The 7,636-nt window shown below is 44.5% G+C and overlaps 1 protein-coding gene across 1 annotated transcript in view; it reads left to right on the top strand.

The window, feature by feature from the left end:
- Positions 1-1,795: 1,795 nt before the first annotated feature.
- The window catches only part of Il6st (interleukin 6 cytokine family signal transducer), a 42,435-nt gene continuing 36,594 nt past the window's right edge, over positions 1,796-7,636 (top strand). The window contains exon 1 of the mRNA XM_059276127.1: positions 1,796-1,940. The gene's annotated coding sequence lies outside the window, so the exon portion shown is untranslated. The remainder of the gene's footprint in view (positions 1,941-7,636) is intronic.

The following is a 7,636-nucleotide window of genomic DNA, read 5'->3' as shown; positions in this document are numbered from 1 at the left end:
TAAATAAATGCTGTAATGCAGAAAGGTCTGTCTGAGAAGCAATGGCACAAGAGACAGTCAAGGATAACGGATATTTACTAAACATGAAGCATGCGTCAAAACCTTTCTGTATTTTAAAAAAAATTCATTCTTGCCACTTAGCAGGTAAGAACCTTTATCCTCATTTTGCAGACAAAGAAACTCAAGACTTTTCCAGGGTCACAGCGATGCAAAGTAGCAGTGCTAGGATTTGCCCTTCGACAGTCTGAAAGCAGAAGTACCACTGAACCGCTCTGCATTGCCCCCAAGCCACGTTAGCTGGCCCTTTGTAAGAGTTCCAGCAGATCAATGGCTCCTAGAAGTCTCTCCACCCCTGTCTATCTCCTCACACTCGGAAGGTTAGCAGGCAGCAGCGGCAGGAGCCGAACACATCTTTAGTTGAAGCATCAACCTCAAGTGTGTCTGGGATTCCTTTACAGTGTCTTTTCAAAGTATCTCACCAACAGCTGAAGGGTCATAATTTAGAGCTTGGGGTTATAGAGATCTGCAGCGGAGAGAGAAGGGAAAGGGGGTAGGGAGAGATATTGCACTTGGATCCATTTTGTTCCAGCCGAATCTTCAACATATCAAAGAACTTTAAAATGACTAATTCATGGGGATTATTTGCTCCTTAAATCATTATTGTAGCCTACCATAATTGTACCATTATTGTAGCTTTTCTTCCAAAAAGCCCCTTGCCTACAGTCCCTCATTTTGAATAATTTCTTCACTTTTAATCTTTTAAAAACATTTTATTGAGAATTTTAAACAGTATATTTTTACCACATTCTCTGCTGTCGCCCAACTCTTCCCACACACCTGTCCATCCAACCAACTTCCGGTTCTTTCTCTCCTTTGAACAAAACAAAAAGATGTTGGGGAAGAGAGAATCACTTTTCATCAGCGGAGTTACACTGATTATATCAACCACACTCTAGGGCAGGCCCCACGCTCAGTTCACCAACACAAATTGGAGTGTTTCTCTACAGCCACACATCCCTTATCTTTTAAGCTTCTCACCTTGCTTAGGGGCGGGGTATACACACACACACACACACACACACACACACGCACGCACGCACACACAAATGAGCCTTTAGGTTCATTTTCCAGTCGAGGGGAGAGTGATGAGTTACAATGAAATTGGCTTTTCCGCGGTATTTCTAATCACAGACCAGGAGATGCAAACCACAAAAAACAAGAGTTTCTTGGCAGGTCACCAATTCTGGGACACACGGATCAATCAATCACACCCAAACTCATTTACTAGCAACAAAAAAATAGCACAGTGGCAAGGTTCGTTTACTTAAGCCTAGGACCGGAGCGGTCACCACTGGCGTGTGCAGTCACAGCCACTAAGCCCTGCCCTGTCCCCAGGGAGCTCCCTCGCCTCCGGAGTCCCAAGGGCCTCCGGGCTGTCTCCGGAGGCTCGCAGGCCCTCGGGGAAGACCGCCCAGGGAGGCAGCTGAGGCCTGGGCTGCGGTCCAAGACCCCATTACCCTCGGGGAAAATGGAACCTTCCGTCCCGGCCACCCGCGGAGGAGCGGCGGGGAAGCCTTCGATCTCGTCCGGGAGAGGAGACCGGGGCTCAACCACGGGAATCCGGGACGCGGGGAGCCGCGTTACGGGAATCGCGGCGGCGCGCAGTCCCGCCCCTTCGTCTCCGGCGACCCCGGACCAATGGCCGCGCGCTCCGGGACCGACCCAGGCCAATCAGCTCCAGACTCCGCGCCCTAGGGGGCGGGCCCACAAGGGGGCGGGGCTAGGAGAGCCTTGGTCGGCCGCGGGCGGAGGGCGGCGTGTGCCGTCGGGAGTTTCGAGCCAGCCGTGCTGCGGCTCCGCGGAGGGGCCGGCGGGCGGAGTGGGCCCGGATCCGGGAGGCTTGAGGGGACGCGCCGGGGCGGCGAGGCTCGCGGCCTGAGGTGAGGAGGGCAGGGCCCCGGCGCGGGAGGGTGCGGGCTGCCTGGCGCCGCCGCCGCCGCCGCCACCTGGCAGCCGGGGCCCAGCGGGGCCGGGCTGGAGCGGCTCGGCGCACGCCCGGAGCTGGTCAGGCCGGCTTGGGAATCCCCGCATTCCTTCCTTCCCCGCTCCCGGCTCCCACTTCCCGGGCCTCGTCACTCGTCTCCTCCAGCCGGGTTCCTGACGCACAGTTCCGGAGCCCCCGCCCCAAAGTTCCCTGGGGATCGCGCGCGTCCTGGATGACCGCGTCCGTCGTCCCGCGTCCTCCCAGCTCCCGTGCCCCGTCCCCTGAACCAGCCGTAGACATGGCCCCAGAAAGTCTAGTCTTCGGTGTCCCCTGAAATAACACCCGCCCCAGACGTGACTCTTACACTCCCTGCTCTGGATTTCTCTTACCCAGAGCGAACTTTTCACCCGCAAATCGCAACGTTTTGGCGTTGATGACAAGTTCGGTGATTGTAAATATTAACGCTCCCTCTCTGGTCCCTTCCTAGTAAATCCCGCGTGCCTTTACATCCGGAGCGCAATCCCATCTGTCTTTATACATTTTCACCTCTTCTCCTAAGCGTTAACTTTTCCAAGTAGCAGAGGGTTCTCTTCTTTCCTGGATGAACGACGTTTTAATTCAGAACTTCAAACAGAAATAACATCGAAGGCTGGGCCCACTGCTCCTTTTATTGTTGTTGTTGTTTCCATCAAAAGGAAGCTCATTTGGGCTTAATTTGTATGGTTATGGGATGTTCCAGCAGCTGTGTTGCTTCAAAGTAGACAGTTGATACTGGAATGTCAGGGTGAATCCTGAAAGCTTAAGCTGTTTGGTCTGGTCAGTGGTGTAAACAAACCCTTTCAGACCATGTGTGACTGCCAGCTTCCAGTTGGAACATCTCTTAATTTGAACTTACTGACTCATTATCGGAGGGGATGATCGCCTTAATCTCCCAAGTTCATGTTCATATTTGACATTTCGAATTATTTTTGAACCCTAAACTGGAGTGCTATATTTATAGGACTGATCTGATAGTAGATTTCATTGTGTTTTCCACAGGTTACTTTTGGGGAATAATTGTGCCCCTTTGCTTCTACTCACAAGTGAAAGAAAAAAAAAATTGCAAGGGGGTAATGTAAGATAAGCATAAACTTTATGGTAGAATTTTTTTTCACTCTCCTCGTCTGTATTGTTGACACGGTTATCTAAAATATTACAAATACTGCTACCTGCTAATTTAATGCAACATTCTTATGTAACTGGACATTTTGTTCTATTTTATTTATGACTTTGTGTTTTCACTTAAAAATATTTTTCCTAAGAGAATGTGACGTTTTGGTTAAATACTAGGATGAATGCTGATTATTATATACCTATGAAGTAGTTGTTACAGTATCTCCTTTTTAGAAATGGAAACAGGCTGAAAAAATGTATGACTCCCAATCCTGTGCTCACAGACTGTCCTATTGGCAGATTTCTTACAGAAAATTCATTAGTATAATTCGATCTGGGAAGTTGCGTGTTGCCCACGGCACTGCAGTAGCAGGAAGGGTTTTTCCCTAGACATGATTTCAGACCTCATTTTGCTGCAGATCACCTGGCCCTGGTATATTTGCAGCTTGTCTGCTAAAGAACCACGGAAGTTCTCACAGTTTTCTCCTTGTTTTTGGTTGTAAAAGTGGTTTGATTGCAGGTGAGATTTCCTTTGAGATTATTTTACTAAGCACTCAGCCTGCTGTGGAATTAATAAAGATGCCTGAGATAGTGTCTAGGTTCCTGAAAGTTTACAAAATTGAGCTGACAAACCGGTGTGTAAAAAATTACCTGGATACAGAGCAGTTTCAAATAAATAATGAGTGATGTAGAAAGTACTGTGGGTCTTTAAGGATTGGAATTGAAATAGTCAGTGTGTTTCCTAGAGGCCAGCCTTGAGATCTGGATAAAGGGGAAATTAGAGAGATCCTGTTCTAAATATAGAATGGAGGGCAGAATGGAGACTAGCACTTCGTCACGGACTGCCATGTGCTGTTACCACAGTATATTCAGTTTAATAACCAGTAACTTAGGCAGTTTTGTATGTCAGTCTCTGAACATAGCCTTATTGAAGTAGGTCCACTACCCTCTTCTACACAAAGGTAAACCCCAAACACAGACATTATCGTCAGATTCTACATTTATGCTTAGATATCCTGAGTTCAGGCTGAACTCTTTTTTTTTTTTTTTTTTTTTTTTTTCTTTTTTCTTTTTTTTGTTTTTTGTTTTTGTTTTTGTTTTTCGAGACAGGGTTTCTCTGTGTAGCTTTGCGCCTTTCCTGGAACTCACTTGGTAGACCAGGCTGGCCTCGAACTCACAGAGATCCTCCTGGATCTGCCTCCCGAGTGCTGGGATTAAAGGCGTGCGCCACCACCGCCCGGCTCAGGCTGAACTCTTATATCTGTAATACGTGTTACTTTTTCATATTGTCTACATGAGAATAGAGTAAAATAGTTATACCAATTCTTTTAAAACTCATTATTAGGCTGGGAATGTAGCCAATAGTAGAGTGCTTGCCTATTATGTGCCAGCAGCCCTGGGGTCAATCCTCAGCACTACATACTACATACATTCTCCATCAGTACCACTTATATATGTGCATACATATGTAAATTAAGCATTCTTTTAGCTGTTCACCAAATGCTCCAAGATTCTCAGCATATGAAGTTGTGTAATTACTGTGCTACATTTTGTATCCTTTTAGGGAACTCTGAAAGTGCAGTGGAAACAGATGTTTGTGAATGTGGGGGAAATTCCACAGAAGAGATGTTCATTTGGGTTATAAACAACGGAACAAGGCAGAGTCAGCAGGGCACTGGCATTGTAGAGTCAAACCGTAGTGCGTGTACAAGCACACATTCAAGAAAGTGTTCTAGAGGAAGTTAGAAGTTTGTTGTAACTGGAGCTTACCATCTAGGTGTGGCTCACATGGAAATGATGAAAGGTAGGACCAGTTTGCTGAGGCCACAGAAAACCGAGGAGCTTAAATATTTACTTTGCAGTTGGAAAACTAAAAGAATAATTTCAGCATAATTGGAGTAAAAAGCCAGACAATTGTTCGTAATTCTCTCTGGGACTATAGCACAGTAGTTCGAGAGAATGACATCTAAGGAAAGGGTTTTATTTATGTAATGGGCTGGGGGGTTGAACCAGGGCTTTTCCCCATTGGAAGCAAGTGCTCTACCATGGACTGTACCCCAGCCTCCTCCATTACTGTTAGTTTAAAATAGAACTGAATATTGGCGGTCAGTTGGACAGTGCAGGTGGACGAAACGGTTCCTAGGTTCTCTGATAGACGAAGTATTGGAAGTGCCATGATCGGAGTAGGAGGAGTTCGTGGTAGAGGAGTGGCTGGGAGCCATTGGAAGTGCTGGGATCAGGTCCAGGTCCAGTCATCCATAAAGAGAGACCGGTGAGAAGGTCGTGAAAGAAGTCTGGTAAGATGCGTAACTGAGAAGTCAAGTTTTAAGGGTTGATCAGAGAACAGAAGGGTTTACTGACTGGAGCAACTGAAAACCATGAGTTGTTTATAGGTGTGTGTGTGGGGGGGGTCGGGGTAAGTTTCTATGATTAAAAATATTGGACTGTGTTTGTAGGTACTTTTAAGTGGGGAGATTTATTAAATTGACCTGCATCAGATGCAGGATATCTAAGATGATACATAACTAGAATTGATGATTCAAGCCAGAATTCTTGAAATTTGGTTTGAAGGTAAGGTACTAGTTGAAGTTACATGTCTTCAAAGTAAATATTTTAAAAGAAAATTAGATCCTGAGTACTTCATCTTTGGGTACATTCATGGCCAGCAGATAAAAGCTAGCCAAGAATACCAAAAAGTGGATAAAGGAAAGAACCAACTGTATGGTTGCATTTTAAACCAGGAGCTTAAAAGCAGGGTGGTAAATGGAGACTCAGGAACACTTGTGGTGACAGGGCCACCAGGACTTCACTCTGTGGCTGGCTCGTCAGAGGGATTCTGTGAGTTTCTCCGCTGTATACAGAGAGCTGTATCTGTTAGTGTACGCTGAAACTAGATTGATGCTTTAAAGCTGCCTGTACTCATATCCAGAGCAAGAGCTTAATTCCTTTCAGTAGAACAAAACTGTCTTGCCTCTGGAATTTCATATTCTCTTTAATAGTCACTTTCATCCTTTGCTTTAAGGAAGAGCGGGCTAATTATTATAAATAGTGGGTTCATACTGCTTCTCCTGCACAGTCCATCTTGTTTGGATGTTCTGTCTTATGTACATCCCCAGCCACTGCACCCCCTAGTGCAAGCCGAGCTCATCAGAGCTGTATTTCAGATAGCCCAGTGCTGGCTGGTAGACCTTCCCATTGGCGGTCTTCAGCCAAACATACAGTTTTCTCATTCACAAAACTCTGACTTTATCTTATAGCTGAGTGCCCCTGAGCCCTGAGTAGGATATTATCTGTTCCCAAAGCACTTTGCATTTATTTTACCTGTTAGCTTTGAGCTTCCTGTAGCCGAGAACTGTTTGGCATCAATTGTATTTGTAATGTTTTATGTCTTAAGTGATGGTGAGAACATTTATCACAGTACTCATGAAACCGAAATAGGTAATATATTAACTCAGAATATGCTTGTATAGTAAAAATATCTTTTGTATTTTTCTTTATAGGACCAGTTGTACCAAAAAAATATCTTTGAATAATATGAGATGCCATAACAGATTTTTTTTTTTTGCATGCTCTCCCTGTATTGCCCAGGCTAGCTGCCAAGTCTTAGGTTCAATTGATTTTCCTTCCTCAGCACCCCACCCCCAGCCCCTGAGACTTACAGGTGTGTGCATGCCCGGCTTATAAATTCTTTATGATTTATCTGAGGGTTTTTGTTTGTTTTGTGGTACTAGGGATCAAAACAAAGTCATACACTTGAAGGCATGCTGTGTACCACCAAGCTACATCCAAATTCTAAAAGCAATTATATATTCTTGAGTTTCTTTTCTTTATGCTGTTGACTTGAGTTTCTTTTCTTTATTCTGTTGACTTGTCTGTTGTCTGTGCCCATGCGTGTTTTATTCTTTATGGCAGGTCTGAATGAGGGTACATCAAATCCTCTTTTTGTTGTTTGAAAATTGGCCCTTAGTGTCTCATTTTTAATGTGAAATTTTAATTGAGATATAAAGTTCTGTAATGAACCACTTTGCTATTTGGGTTAAAATTGTGTTGCATTTTTACATTGTGAAATTCTTTTTAGCTCTGACTAGATTTTTCCTATTCTAGTGTTGCTTTTGGCGCTATTATGAGTGGTGGATTTTTCTATTGTATTTCTTAGTTGGTTATTGCTGATGTTCAGGAGTACTACTTTTTAAATAATCATTTCTTTAAACACTACATTAAATGTCTAGGAGTCCTGCTAGTTTAACATTTGGTTTTTGTTTGACACTGTAGCAGCTACATATTTCAAAACTGGTAAACTACTTGTCACAACAGTGAAAAGGTTGCATGAGAATAAGAGAATAGATGGGAACAGGCAGACTACAGCCCACCTCTTGGTTTTTGTTGTTGGTGGTTTTATAAAGTAGTGTAAGAACATAATGCATGCACATACTAAAAACAAAAAGCGTTTTAAGAAGTTTTATAAAACGACAGGTCACAGACTGCAGAACAGTTATGTAC

The sequence above is a fragment of the Peromyscus eremicus genome, chromosome 11 (genome assembly GCF_949786415.1).
Source record: "Peromyscus eremicus chromosome 11, PerEre_H2_v1, whole genome shotgun sequence".
NCBI classification, from domain to species: domain Eukaryota; kingdom Metazoa; phylum Chordata; class Mammalia; order Rodentia; family Cricetidae; genus Peromyscus; species Peromyscus eremicus.
Note: the sequence above shows the minus strand (reverse complement) of the source record. Positions and strands in the feature narration are given on the sequence as shown.